Source organism: Benincasa hispida, chromosome 6, assembly GCF_009727055.1.
Source record: "Benincasa hispida cultivar B227 chromosome 6, ASM972705v1, whole genome shotgun sequence".
NCBI classification, from domain to species: domain Eukaryota; kingdom Viridiplantae; phylum Streptophyta; class Magnoliopsida; order Cucurbitales; family Cucurbitaceae; genus Benincasa; species Benincasa hispida.
The window spans coordinates 34236222-34244245 of NC_052354.1; the positions used below are offsets into that span (position 1 = coordinate 34236222).

The following is an 8024-nucleotide window of genomic DNA, read 5'->3' on the forward strand; positions in this document are numbered from 1 at the left end:
CCCTATTGACTGCTCGTCATCTTCTCTTGCGTAAAGGACCATATAGGATGATTTTTAATTTTTCTTCTGAAATGTTTAGATACTATATATTTGTGGTATTTGTATTGTTTTTAAAGCAGTGTATCTCTACATTTTCATTTGTACTTAATTTTGTTGTTTTTAGGGTAGTTTTGTCATTTATTAATTGTATTTTTTTATTATATAAATTCGTTTGGTATTTTTATAGTTTTGAAACTTTTTTGCCATTTTTTCAAATGAAACTTTAAAATTTGCTGTTTCTCTTGTCAGTCCAATTTTTTTTGTCAAAATATATGAATTTTAAATGTATATTTAGTTGTAACGACCATTGTCAGAGTACTCGAAAGGTCCAATCGTTACATTATGATCCACTCTTGAAATAAGGTCAACTCAACGTATAATCTCTCTAAAGCATGTATCTTTGACTCAAAGTTTCGAATCTCTTCATCATGAATATTATTATAGTAAAAAAAAAACCAATAATTATATTGTCGATTTAAGCTCAAAACTTTTAGAAAAGAATTAATTTAATTTAGCATATTTGTTAATAGTTTGTAGCGATTTTAACTTGATTCTATTTGAAATCAACTTAAAATCATATAAATAAAATTAATCTCTAAAATCCTATCAAAGTAGGAAAAAAAAATCATAGAATTCAGTCTAAATTATTAAAAAGACATAGGGGAAGATGAACCCATGTATATAAAACCACTCAAATATAATGAAAACCCAACATGATCTATTTGATTCTCACATTTTTCTCTAATTTACATAATTAATCCTTACATTTGAACCAAAATTGCAATGGAAGGTTTAATAAATTTCAATAGAATGGTTTAAATTGATATAATTATTGATTTGAGGTTTTAGTTGAGACAATCCAAAATTTACGGGTATAACTTGATATTTGTCCTAGATAACCACAAATCAGAGTATTGTTTTGTGGTTTTTTATTTTTTATTTTTCAATGAGCTCAGTGGATAAGGTATATGACCTCCTGGTGATCAATAGGGTATGTTGTGTGTCAGTTGAAATACGTTTATGTTGGCTCCAAACATAGGTTAATTAATGTCTAAGATATCCTATCGTTTCTAAAGTTGATGGTTAAATCGCAACTTTCTATATTCATTGAATTAAATAAACATTAACACCATATAAGCTACAAATTGTTCGAAGTTTAACATTTATTATTTTAAATTCAATATGGTGCGAAGTCAAAGGAGTAGATTTAAACCTTTGACTTTTGGTTGAACGAGTATATGTGTTGAGCTACGTTGATATGCTCGTGAATTAACAATTTGATTAAGTTTTCTTAATATATTAAAATTCATAAATAATTAACTGTTACATTAAATTTCATTTATATCAATTTGTAAGTTTTCATTGATTAACAAAATCACAATATTTATACGCTTTAATAGAGTATTATTTGTTGTTCAAAATTATTTGTTCCTTAGAGTTTGTAAGGCAGGTTTTGGTAGATTTTAGTAAATGTTGGGAAGAGTTCCATGTTTGTTGCAGGTGTGGAGCCTGGTGAGGCAGAGGAACTAGCTGCATTTATGGGATTCTCTTTTGGTTCGTTGCCTGTTAGGTATCTAGGGTTACCGTTATTGGCTGGTCGGTTGAGGGCTATGGATTGTGTGCCTTTAATACAGAGGATTACAACTCGTATTAGAAGTTGGGTGGCGCGATTCCTCTCTTTTGCTAGAAGATTGCAACTTGTTAGATTTGTTTTACAATCTTTTCAAATGTTTTGGTGTAGTATCTTCGTGTTGTTTGCATGTATAACTCATGAGGTTGATCGTCTGTTACATAGTTATTTATGGAAAGGAAGTGTAGTGAGTCAAAGTGGTGTGCGGGTGGCGTGGGATGAGGTGTGCTTGTCGTTGGGAGAGGGAGGTTGGGTGTGAAACATGTGGCTTCATGGAATCAGACTGCTATTATGAAGCTGTTCTAGCTTCTTTTAATTAAATCGGGTTCATTATGGGTGGCGTGGGTGGAGGCGTATGTTTTGCGTGGGCTGTTTGGAGTGAGGTTGGGAGGTCTTGGTGCTTGAGGGTTATCTTGCATTGTGGTGATAAATTCAAGCATCTGGTTTGTTTATTGGTCGGCGATGGACAATCTTGTTTTGTTTGGTGGAATCCTCGGTTGCCAGGGGTGCAGTTTTGGATTCATATGGGTCTACGGTGGTTTATGTTGCAGGGAGTAGTTTGGAGGCGTGGTTGTCGGAGTTCTTAGATAGTGAGGGAGGTTGGAGGTGGCCTGGCGCCTAGGGTGAGGGGGAGGATTATTGGGTTTGGGAGCCGGGTGCTAGTGGTTGGTTTTCTATCGGTAGTGCATGGGAGAGTTTGCATCCTCGTCGTCCTAGAGTGTCTTGGGCTAGTATTTTGTGGGCGGGGATGGTATTTCAAGCCACTCTTTCTATGTGTAGTTAGTTGTGAGCGATAGGTTGGGTACGCGGGATTGGTTGAGGAGTTGAGCAATTAATATTTAAAAAAGAATATTGTTTTATTTCGGCTACACGAATTTAAAAAAAAATGAAAAAACTTGATTGGTTGCTATGCAATAATGTGTCAATATTTAAGAGCTTTACGACATCGTTTTTGGGGACTCAAAATAATGAAGACGTAATTTCTTCTTGGGAAGTTAAAAGGAAATTTCCTCCCCATTTCCTCTTGATAGGGAAAAAAAAGAAAAATAATAATAAAAAAAGAGCAACTTCAAGTTCCTTAAAAGTTGAAACCAAAGAAAAAAAAAAGATTTTTTTCCCCCTTTTTAAAGTACACTTTAGCTTTCAACCTCTGATGAAATCAATAAATAAAACTTTTATAAGAGAAAGAGATAAATATTAGTCGTGTTTTGATATATGATTTATGATCTAGAAATAGGGTTGTAGTTGTTGAAATTTCTATATCAACCCACTCAATGAATTCAAAAAGAAAAAAGAAGAAGAAAGAAGAAAAGAGATGGTGAAGTTTATATTAAGAATGAACAAATATTTAAAAAAGATGAAGAAGAATAGAGAGAAAGAATAACAAAAATTAAAAATAAAATTAAGAGTAATAAAATAAAAATGTGAGGAAAAAAAGGGTTGGTAGTTGCATATATGCTTACCTTGATGAAGCAGAAACCCACAAACCAAGTAACAAATTTGATCCTTTTGCTTTCTATTTCACCAAGCAACCTCCCTTTTCTCCATACACTCCACATCCTTTTCTATTTGGATATTCCACACCCAACTCACTAACCCTTTCTATTTATTTATACCCCCACAACTATCCCCATTTTTTTTATTTTTTATTTTTTAAATCTAATGGTTAATTTACAAAGTCTACTTCTACATTTTTTTATTTTAGGTCTATAATTTTTAATTTTATGTCAAACGGTCCATATATTTGATATTTTCTAAAGATTTAAATATTATTTTAGGTTCAGTGTTTTTGGTTTTTGTTCATTTTTAGTTCGTGTACTTCTAAATTTGGTTCATTTTGATTCCTATGGTTATGAAATATTCTTTTTTGTTTTTGTACTTTTATCTTTTGGTTCATTTTGGTCTTTATATTTTTTAAAATTAATCATTTGGTCCTTTTGTTTTCTTTTTATTTCCTTTTTAAGAGATTTAATTGGTTACTTTTTAGAAAATCAATAATCAAAATGACCAATTTGAAAATACATCGATTAAAATGAACCAAAGTTTCAAATTACTGGAACCAAAGTAATACTTAATAGGGGTGTTCAAAAAACCTTTTTGTTACTTATAACACAATTATTTATACATATATTGATTTTAATTTTATTTAATTATGATATTTTTTGAGTAATTTATTTTTCAACAACTCTTAAAAGTAATTTTTTTGTACTTTAGAAATAAAATTTTCACTATATAAATTGAAATTGACTGTTAATCTTAATTCAATATATGAAAATAATTCAATTAGATTTTTACATATTTACGTTTTGTTTCTTTTAGAACAAAATTTTGAATAAATGATCCGATTAATCTGAACCAACCCAATCCAAATGTTTGAGTTGAGTTCATTTTTTAGTAAAAGGTTATTTAGGTTGAAGAAATTTACAACCCGAACAATTGAGTTAGGTCTAAAAAAGTCTTTCAATCCAACTCAACTCAACCCATGAATATCCCTAATAGTTAAACCTATTTTAAATTAACGAATCTCTTATATATTAAACTAAATTTTATATAAAAGATTTTGAACTTTCAATTTTGTATTATAATAAATTTTCTTATTTAAAAATTTTAAAATTTATTAGACATTTTTAAAGTTAAGATCAAATCTATTAGACACAACCTTAAAAGTTCAAGAACCTTATAGATATTTTTTAGAATAAATTTGAAATTTAACTCATTGTAAATATATGGTTTGGTTATAAATTGTTTGGGTATATATTTTCAAAGTCTTTATTGACATGATACGTAGTGAGTTAGCATAAATTCAAAGGAGAAATTAGACTCTTAAAAACAAGTTGAAATTTCTACAAACATCTTAGAAATTTTGAGGAGGAATTAGAATACTTAGTTATGAGACCTAAATTTGTTTTCTACGTTTTTGCCAAGTATCTTACATCAAACTTATCATATAAGTTAATTTTAACATTTACTAATGGAAAGAACCTAATTTAAAGATGTTAAAACATAAATGAGATTGAAACTAAACTAATTAAATCGAAGAAACACCCAACCATAGAAGTATAAAATACATGTTTTGTCAACATATTAATTTAAAATTACGGATCAATTTGATGATTTATCATAGTATTAAAACATGGTTGCAATATCATTGCAATGTCTTAATTTTTTTATTTTTTTTTTGTTTTTGGGAAAAAAAATATTTCTTTTCATCTCTAAGTTTTGGATTTAGTTTGTATTTGGTCATTGAGTTTCAAAAGGTTACACATTCCATCTATAATTTTTAAGTTTGGTTTCAATTTAATCCATAGGCTTTAAGATGTTACAATTTTCTCTTGAGATTTGAATTTTGTTTCAATTCGATCCCTAAATTTAAACATTTACACATTTAACAAATCAAAGTTAAAATTTAAGAACTAAATGTGAAACATTTTGAAATATCTAGAGGTCAAATGGAAACTAGACCCAAAATCTAAAGATCTCTTTTTAAATTTAGATTTTATTATTTTTAATTTTGGTTAGTGTGGAAAGTTCAAATTCTCATTTCACGCCCAAAATGAATTTAGCTCAATAGTAATCGGTATAAATTTTCATTCCTATAGATTGGAGGTTCAATCCTCATCCCGTACTTATTAACTTAAAAAAAAATCTCATTTCAGAACAGAACTTATGGATATTTTTTTTTAATATATATAAGTAGAGGGCCAACCCATGCATGTCGATCTCGATACACTAAACCAAAAAGTTGTTGGTTTGTAATTTCTTCGAAAGTTCCAAAAAGTAAAGTCGTCGTCACTTAATCCAACATTCTCTATGGAAATTGGAGTTTTCTTTTCGTGGGGGCAAAATTTGTTCAATAAATATATCAAACAACAAACCAATTTGTAAATAGGAAAATTGTTTTAAATGATAAATTTTTTAAATATAGATATCACATGATTAATAGTAATATTTTGCTATATTTGTAAATATTTATAAATATTTTGATTTATTTTATTCTATTAAAAAACAATCATTGTAAATATGACAACTTATTATTATTCTTTTTTTTTTTTAATAATTTTTTTGGATTTAGTTTTAGACTATTATTACATCTATCACTGATAAAAACATTTTTATGTTTATCATTGATAGGCCATTTCTACTTTTATCGATGATATATGTCCATTATTGATACTTATTTATCACTTATATATATATATATATAAATCAATGATAGATCTCATAACACACACAAGTCTGCAATTTTAATCACTGATAGACTAATGTAAATAATCAAATATAGAAGAAATAACAAAAGTTAATGTCATTGTTATAGTATTTCTATTTTTTATTAATAGTGTATATTCATAATCATTCTAAAAGTAAATAAAACATGGAAGAAAATTATGTAAGCACTTATTCGAAATCTCACTTATCAGATTCTATAGTGGAAGATAATAGGTTTTTTTTCTAAAGATTTTGTCATGATGTATCTGACACATGTATAATATTATGAAAGATGGACCCTAATAACCAATATAAATACGAATGACTCAATATTTGGGCATTATAATTACAAAGAAGACTTTTTGAAGACTTTCTCTTGTCTTGGTAGGGAATTGTATGATTTTAATTTTTCCTAATTACAGTGAATCAATAAAAAAAAGATCAGGTCAGTACTAAAACGAGAAAGCGCCTACTAATAAAAAACTTAAAATGGTATCATTCTTATGTACCATATTTGTATACAATTGAAATGATATCCTAGTAAAACTATAATAGTGTTGGGCTTGATAGGTTTAGATGGGCTGTGTTAAAACACCGTCTTCTTGAAAACAAAGTTGATTTGGGCTTAATTGAAAGCTTGGCCCGATGTGAAAACTAGATACCACTGATGAAAAACACTTGAATACAAAACAGTGTGCTAAAAGCACAATCCACGTGAAGAATGATCTTCACCCTACACTTTGATGGTCGAGATTAATTTCAAACATTCTGGAAATTGTAGACACTTCAATGACTATTCTTCTCTTTTCTTTGTTGCAGAAAGAAACCGAGAGAAAAGAGAGGGAGAACCAGAGGGAGATGCTGCCAGAAATCGTCTTGGCGATGAAGGCAAGTATCGTCTAGTCGATTAAGGTAAGGTTGTGATTCGTCTAGATGATAAGATAAGATTCGTCTAGACGATGAAGGTTTTGCCAAAGATCTTCTAGACGATGGGTTCGCTGCTGAGTGAGAGTCTACACGATAGGAGTGCCGAGGTACACGATAGAAGTCAAAAAGTGCACGATAGAGTAAAAAAAGATCAGGGAAGAAGAAGAACGCAAAGGTTTTTACGTGGTTCGACCAAAGATACCCTACGTCCACGGAGAAGCTAATGATTTCTAATAGGGGAGTTACAACAAGAAGTATTACAAGATAAGTTGTTAAGCTATCTTGATCTCTCAGTTTTTTTTTCACTCTCTTACTTGTACAAGAAAATACAGATGTATATAAAGACAACTTGTAACTAATTTCTAACAACTTTGAAGTTGAATTTCATTATTTGTAATAACAATAGAAGTGGTATCAGAGCCTGCAAGAAAACTTCAAGATTAGTCAAGATTCTAAAGAAGCAAAATCTTGGAGCTTTCAGACAGAATTTGAAGCAAAAATGGTAGTAGCAAAATATGACATTGAAAAGTTTGATAGGAAAGGAGACTTTGGCTTGTGGAAAGCCAATATCAAAGCCATCTTGGGGCAAAAAAGGGCTCATAAGGCCCTTGAGGATCCAGCCAAGTTGCTAATCACTGTAACAAAAGAAGAAAAGAAAAACATGGAGCTAATTGCTCATGGCACACTTGTTCTAAATTTGTCAGACAATATTCTAAGACAAGTGATCAACCAAGAGACAACAATCAAGATGTGGAACAAGCTGAATGAGCTTTATGAGACTAAAAATCTGCCCAATAAACTTTTCCTAAGGGAAAGGTTTTTTACCTTCAAAATGGGTGCTTCGAAATCCTTGACAGAGAACTTAGATGACTTCAAAAGGATTACTATTGAAATCAAGACTCAAGGATAAGAGATTGGGGTAGATAATGAAGCCTTTGTGCTTCTCAACTCACTATCGAATTCCTACAAAGATGTAAAGTCTGCCCTAAAATATGGTAGAGACTCTCTAACCATTGATATTATCATTTTAGCCCTTAAAATCAGAGAGATGGAGCTCCTAACCATCAAAGAAGATAAGCCCAGTGCTGAAGGCTTATTTGTCAAGGGTAAGTCAAAGTAGAATAATAAGGAAAAGGGGAAACAAAGCTCAGCAGAAGAGGGGAAAGAAAAATCCAAGGTTAGATGTAAATATTGCAAAAAACTAGGACATCTAATCAAGGAT

At 30.1% G+C, this 8024-nt stretch overlaps 1 protein-coding gene across 1 annotated transcript in view; it reads right to left on the reverse strand.

Moving 5' to 3' along the window:
* Positions 1–3243, reverse strand: part of LOC120079616 (calcium-transporting ATPase 10, plasma membrane-type-like) — a 44431-nt gene extending 41188 nt beyond the window's left edge. Inside the window, exon 1 of the mRNA XM_039033864.1 lies at positions 3133–3243. The gene's annotated coding sequence lies outside the window, so the exon portion shown is untranslated. The remainder of the gene's footprint in view (positions 1–3132) is intronic.
* Between the last annotated feature and the right edge of the window lie 4781 nt (positions 3244–8024).